This window comes from Mandrillus leucophaeus, unplaced genomic scaffold, assembly GCF_000951045.1.
Source record: "Mandrillus leucophaeus isolate KB7577 unplaced genomic scaffold, Mleu.le_1.0 Scaffold248, whole genome shotgun sequence".
Lineage (NCBI taxonomy): Eukaryota > Metazoa > Chordata > Mammalia > Primates > Cercopithecidae > Mandrillus > Mandrillus leucophaeus.
In genome coordinates this window covers 1246302-1253012 of record NW_012102565.1, presented here as the reverse complement: position 1 = coordinate 1253012, position 6711 = coordinate 1246302, and the positions used below count along the sequence as shown (strand labels likewise).

General features: G+C 45.4%; 1 protein-coding gene across 1 annotated transcript in view; it reads right to left on the bottom strand.

Annotated features, from left to right (window-relative positions):
* The window catches only part of OGDH (oxoglutarate (alpha-ketoglutarate) dehydrogenase (lipoamide)), a 94136-nt gene extending 93967 nt beyond the window's left edge, over nt 1-169 (bottom strand). The window contains exon 1 of the mRNA XM_011983287.1: nt 17-169. The gene's annotated coding sequence lies outside the window, so the exon portion shown is untranslated. The remainder of the gene's footprint in view (nt 1-16) is intronic.
* Nucleotides 170-6711: the final 6542 nt, after the last annotated feature.

Genomic DNA, 6711 nt, shown 5'->3' with positions numbered 1-6711 from the left:
GACAGCGCAAGGTTACCTGTCTCCGGCTCAGCTCCACCCGAATGAGGCGCCGACACCCCACTCCGGGGCTCTAAACTCTCGGCCCCGCCCTGGCGTATGGCGTCAACACGTAGCCCTCCCCTGGAGAAGAAGGCCCTCCCCTCTTACAGTGAACCGATTCGTGGCGTCACAGAGCCGCGCCGCACGTCACAGCGCCGACTACGCAGTTGCGGAAGCTTGGGCCGGCGGGAGCGCAGCTGTTTGCTCCGCTAGAGCGATGAGATTGAGTGTATGGACTTCCAGCGGCTTCTACGATCATAAGTAATTTCTAAAACATATCTCTAGTGCCTGGTAGGAACCTATCAAGAGACAGTTGGGTTGATGTGAAACTTAGCGCACAAAAATAAACAATTTAAATAACAGAATCTCCGTTTTTGAGATTGTCCTGGGTCAGGCTTTGTGACAAGTGCTTCACCGGCGCTATTGTGTAACAGCCTGTGAGATAGGTATTCCTGTCCCCGGTCTACAAATGACAATAGACAGTGCTGGAATCTTGCCCGGGATCTTGCCCGAGTTGTCTTGACTTTAGAGCTACCTATCAAAGATAAAACGCGGCTAATTAACCTGTCACAACCTGTTGATTGTAAGATGTTCCCTATTTTAAAGTATTAAAATTTGGGGAAAGGCCGGGCGCGGTGGCTCAAGCCTGTAATCCCAGCACTTTGGGAGACCGAAGCGGGCGGATCACTTGAGGTCAGGAGTTCGAGACCAGCCTGGCCAACAGGGCAAAACCCAGTCTCTACCAAAAATTTTAAAAGGCCGGGCGTGGTGGCGGGCGCCTGTAATCCTAGCAACTCGGGAGGCTGAGGCAGGAGAATAGCTTGAACCCGGGAGGGAGAAGTTACAGTGAGCCGAGATCGCGTCACTGCATTCCAGCCTGGGCGACAGAGTGAGAATCAGTCTCAAAATAATAATAATAATAATAATAATAAAAGTAATAAAATTGGGGGAAAAGTATCTCAGAATTGATTAAATAATATCGCAAATTATATTCACTCACATATTGAGAAAGTCCCTTGCACTTGTTCAGTCTTACGGCCAGGAGAAAACCTCATTTCATATTCATGTCTTTAACCTCACTTTTTCTTCTTTCCCTTTTAGACAGAGATCAGACTTTAGGCTCAAAGCTTTCAGTGGGCAATATTATTATATAAAGCTAGACCTTAAACTGCTTTGTATTCATTATTTTGGACAGTTTATCTTTGTTATTTGTGGCAGGTAATACTGGTTTTCTTATTTACATTAAAAATTTTTTCCAATAAATGGTTCTATTTAAAGAAGATGTTAACCATTGTAGATACTAGTATAGGAAGGCAGTATCCAAATAACTGACATTCGGGAAACGCTGTTGCAGACTGTCTTGAATGTTCTCCTGAATATATTTTCCCAAGAAGATAACTACTTAAAGACAAGGATTTTGTCATGTGGCACACAGCAGCAGATATTGGGGTGACGAGGAACAGCGATCCATCAAGCACGATAGTCCGATAGAGAACACAGATATCTCAGTTGGGCCAGTATTCAGACCAAAGCTATGCCACCCACAGGTGGGTATGATATAGACTTAAAGCGACTTATAAAAGGGAAAAGTCAAAGAGGTGTTTTTTTGTGTTTTAAATGGGGAGTATAGGCCGGGTGTGGTGGCTCATACCTGTAATCCCAGCACTTTGGGAGGCGGAGACGGGCGGATCACCTAAGGTTGGGAGTTCGAGACCAGCCTGACCAACATGGTGAAACCCCATCTCTACTAAAAATACAAAAATTAGCTGGGCGTGGTGGCGCAGTAGCTGGTAATCCCAGCTACTCAGGAGGCTGAGGCAGGAGAGTCGCTAGAACCCGGGAGGTGGAGATTGCAGTGAGCCGAGATCATGCCATTGTACTCCAACCTGGGCAACAAGAGCGAGAAACTCCGTCTCAAAAAACAAACACACACACCCAAAAAGGGGGCGTATAAGTGCTTATGATAGAACAAACTTAGGCTAATGTATGTGACAAGGATCTAGAGACTGGAAGAAGGTAAGAGACCAGGGTATAAACTTCAGTATTCTTTTTTCCTTTTTTTTTTTTTTGTAATACGGTAAAAATGTATGTACTAAAAATTTGCAGCTGGGTGCAATGGCTCACACTTGTAATCCCAGCACTTTGGGAGGTGGAGGCGGGATGATCACTTGAGCTCAGGAGTTCCAGATCAGCCTGGAGAGCACAGCAAGATCTCATTTCTACTAAAAATCAAGAAAATTAGCCAGGTGTAGTGGCACTCACCTGTAGTCTCAGCTAATTGTAGGAGGCTGAGGCAGGAGGAGGATCTCTTCAGCCTGAGAGATTGAGGCTGCAGTGAGCTATGATTGTACCACTGCACTCCAGCCTGGACCAGAGAGCAAGATACTGTATTTTTTTTTTTAATGCCATTTTAACCATTTTTAGGTGTATAATTCAGTGGCATTAATTACATTCACAATATTGTGCAACCATCATCACTCTATTTCCAAAACTTTTTCATCACCTGAAACAGAAACTCTGTAACCATTAAGCAATAACTTCCTATTTCCCCCTCTCCTCCTGTCCTTCTCTGCTTTGGTAACCTCTATTATATGGTCTCTATACATTTGGTTACTCAATTACCTTATGTCAGTGGAATCATACCGTATATGTCTTTTTGTGTCCACCTTGTTTCATTGAGCATGGGGTTGTCAAGGTTTATCCATGTTGTAGCATTGGCCCAGAACTTCATTTCTTTTTATTTTATTTTATTTTTGAGACACGATCTCCCTCAGTTTCAGGCTGGAGGACAGTGGCACCATCTCAGCTCACTGCAGCCTGCGCCACCCAGGTTCAAGTAATTCTGATGCCTCGGCCTCCCAAGTAGCTGGGACTACAGGCACGCCCCACCATGCCTGGCTATTTTATTTTATATTTACTTATTTATTTATTTAGAGATGGTGTTTTGTTCTTGTTGCCCAGGCTGGAGTGCAGTGTGCCATCTCAGCTCACTGCAACCTCTGCCTCCTAGATTCAAGCAATTCTCCTGCCTCAGTCTCCCAAGTAACTGGGATTATAGGCGCCTGCCACCACACCCAGTTAATTTTTTGTATTTTTAGTAGCAATTGGGTTTCACTGTGTTGGCCAGGCTGGTCTTGAACTCCTGACCTCAAGTGATCCACCCACCTCGACTTCCCAAAGTGCTGGGATTACAGGCGTGAGCCACCACACCTGGCCAGAACTTCATTTCTTTTTATGGTTGAATAATATTCCATTGTATGTATATACCACATTTTGTTTATTCATTCATCTGTTTATGAACACTTGGGTTATTTCTGCTTTGTTGCTATTTTGAATAATGTTGCAATGAACATTGACTTATAAATGTTTGAGCCAATTGTGTTACCAAGCAATGGGCTCACTGCTAGACACACATAGAAGCCAATACTATGTCATCAGCTTTTGAGAAAAGGCTTTATTGTAAGGTCGACCAGCAGGGAAACCAGAGGCAACACTCAAATTTGTCTCCCCGAGATGGAATCTGGGGGCAGGTTTTATAGGCAAAGAGCAACTATGAGGGAGATGGGAAAATACAACAAGGCATGATCTGTTTGGGTCATGCAAAGAGGCAATGCTGGATCTTTGAGTTCATATTGCAGCAAAACAGGACGCCCCATGCTTCCTAATTTGGTGTCCATTTCTCCATTTAAGTGCTTAAGTCATGCCTATGGTTGACTTTTGTGTTCCCACCGACACCAGGGTCAGTTATTAGGCACGCTTGGTTCATCTGGGCATGCTCAGGTTACATGACTTGCAGCCTGGGGATCTATTATAACTGAAAAACAACTCATCATTTTGTTACTGATAAAAGTTGAACCAGGCTGGGCGCGGTGGCTCACACTTGTAATCCCAGCACTTGGGGAGACTGAGGTGGGTGGATCACCTGAGGTCAGGAGTTCAAGATGAGCCTGGCCAACAGGGTGAAACCCCATCTCTACTAAAAACACAAAAAAATTAGCCACGCATGGGTGGGTGCCTGTAATCCCAGCTTGGGAGACTGAGGCAGGAAAATCGCTTGAACTCAGGAGCCGGAGGTTGCAGTGAGCCAAAACCCCGCCTTTGCAGTCCAACCTGGGCTAGAAGAACAAAACTCCATCTCAAAAAAAAAAAAAAAAGCTGAACCAGATTGAACTGGTCCTGTGGTTACACCTGTTTATAATTCTTTTGCCTGTATACCTGGGAGTGTAATTGCTGGGTTATATGGGAATTCCGTCTAGCTTTTTCAGGAAGTGATAAATTCCCACAGTGACCACACCTTTTTTGTTTGTTTGTTTGTTTTTGAGACAAGGTGTCAGTTTGTAGTGCAGTGGTGCAATCACAGCTCACTGCAGCCTCAACCTCCGGGGCTTAAAGCAATCCTCTCAGCTCACGCTCCTGAGTAGCTGGGACAACCGGTATGCACCACCATGCTAGGCTAATTTTTTCTATTTTTTATAGAGACAGGGTCTTGCTGTGTTGCCCAAGCTGGTCTCGAAGTCCTGGCCTCGAGCGATCCTGCTGCCTCAGCCTCCCATAGTGTTGAGATTACAGGTGTGTCTCTATTTTTTTTTACTGTCTCTATTTTTTAAAAAATTATTATCGGTCAGTCATGGTGCCTCACTCCTGTAATCCCAGCACTTTAAGAGGCCAAATTAGGAGGATTATCAGCTTCAGCAACACAATGAGACTTTGTCTCTACAGAAAAAAAAAAAAAAAATTAGGAGTGGTGACACATGCCTGTGGTCCTGCCTATTTGGAATGCTAGGACAGTAGGATTGCTTGAGCCCAGGAGCTTGAGGTTGCAGTGAGCTGTGGTCATGCCACAGAACTCTAGCCTGGGCACAGAGCAAGACCCTGTTCTCCCACTTCCCCACTCCCCAAAGAAAACATTTGGTGAGGTGTAATGGCTCATGCCTGTAATCCCACTACTTTGGGAGGCTAAGTCAGGAGGATTGCTTGAGGCCAGGAGTTTAAGATCAGCTGGGCAACATAGCAAGACCCCATCTCTAAAAAAAAATTTATTACAGCCAACTATAATAAATAGGTATGAGTTGGTATCTCATTGTGTTTTAGAAATTATTATTTTTTAGAGGTAGAGTCCCACTCTGCCACCCAGTCTGGAGTGCATGAGCACAATCAGAGGTCACTGCAGCCTTGAACTCCTGGGCTGGGACTGCAAGTGTGGGCCACCATCCATGGCTCATTGTGGTTTTGATTTGCATTTCCCTAATGGCTAATGATATTGAGCGTATTTTCATGTGCTGCTTGTCCATTTGTATATTTGGAGAGCTGTCCATCTGAGTCATTTGCCCATTTTTAAATTGGGTTTTCTTATTATTGAGTTATAGAAGTACTTTGTATATTCTGGATATTAAATCTAATCAGATATATGATTTGCAGATATTTTCTCCCATTTTGTAGGTTTTCATTTCTTTTTTGTTTGTTTGTTTGCTTGTTTTGAGACGGGGTCTTACTCTGTTACCTAGGCTGGAGTGCAGTGGTGTGTGATCATGGCTCACTGCAGTCTTGATCTCCTAGGCTCAAGTGATCCTCTTGCCTCAGCCTCCTGAGTAGCTGGGACCATACCACAGGTGCACACCACCACGCCCAGCTAATATTGTTATTTTATTTATTTATTTATTTTGAGACAGAGTCTCGTTCTGTCACCAGGCTGGAGTGCAGTGGTGCGATCTTGGCTTACTGCGACCTCTGCCTCCTGGGTTCAAGCGATTCTCCTGCCTCAGCCTCCTGAGTAGCTGGGACTGCAGGCATGCACCACCACACCCAGCTACGTTTTGTGTTTTCAGTAGAGACGGTGTTTCACCACGTTGGCCAGGTTGGTCTTGATCTCTTGACCTCCCACCCGCCTCAGCCTCCCAAAGTGTTGGGATTATAGGCGTGAGCCACTGCACCCGGCCAATATTGTTATTTTTTGTAGAGACAGGGTTTTGCTTTGTTGCCCTGGCTGGTCTTGTACTCCTGGCCTCAAGAGATCCTCCCACGTCAGCCTCTCAAATGTGCCGGGCCTCTCTCTATCTCTTGACTATGTCCTTTGATGAACAAAAGTTTTTAATTTTTTTTTGTTGTTGTTCCTAAGGAGTTTATCTGGACTGTCTTGGGGGTGGAGAGGACTCTGCACCTAGAGAAGGTATTGGGTCTCTTGTTAGCAAAGTGTGGTTCATGCTGGCATGGCAGGACTAGTAGGGCAGAAGGAACTTGAGGGTGAAGTGGTGGAATTGATCACTGACCGATGGCACTTTCTGATGCAATCTCCTTCATCTTCCTCATCTGAATGGAATGCGCCCGGTATTCTGTCACCAGGTGGTGGTGTCCACCAGGTCAGGACCCACGTTCCCAGTTTAGGTTTTGGATGCCACTTGGAGGATAGTGCAGCCAGATGCCCAGACTCTTCACCTGAAGAGGGAGGGTTCTCCATCACCTACCCACTGGAGACAGTTTCCACCAAGACTTCTTCAGCTCAGATACAAAGTGCCAGAGGCTCAAAGATTCGCATGGGGTAGAGGATTGGTGTGCAGCTTTTGGGGGTGGTCAGGCACCCCACCACCTTGTGTTCTTGACATTTGCCCCAGGCCTTCTTGGCTTCTCTTAGTGCTAGCCACCACTCACAAAAGGTTGAAAGTTTTTTTTTTTTTT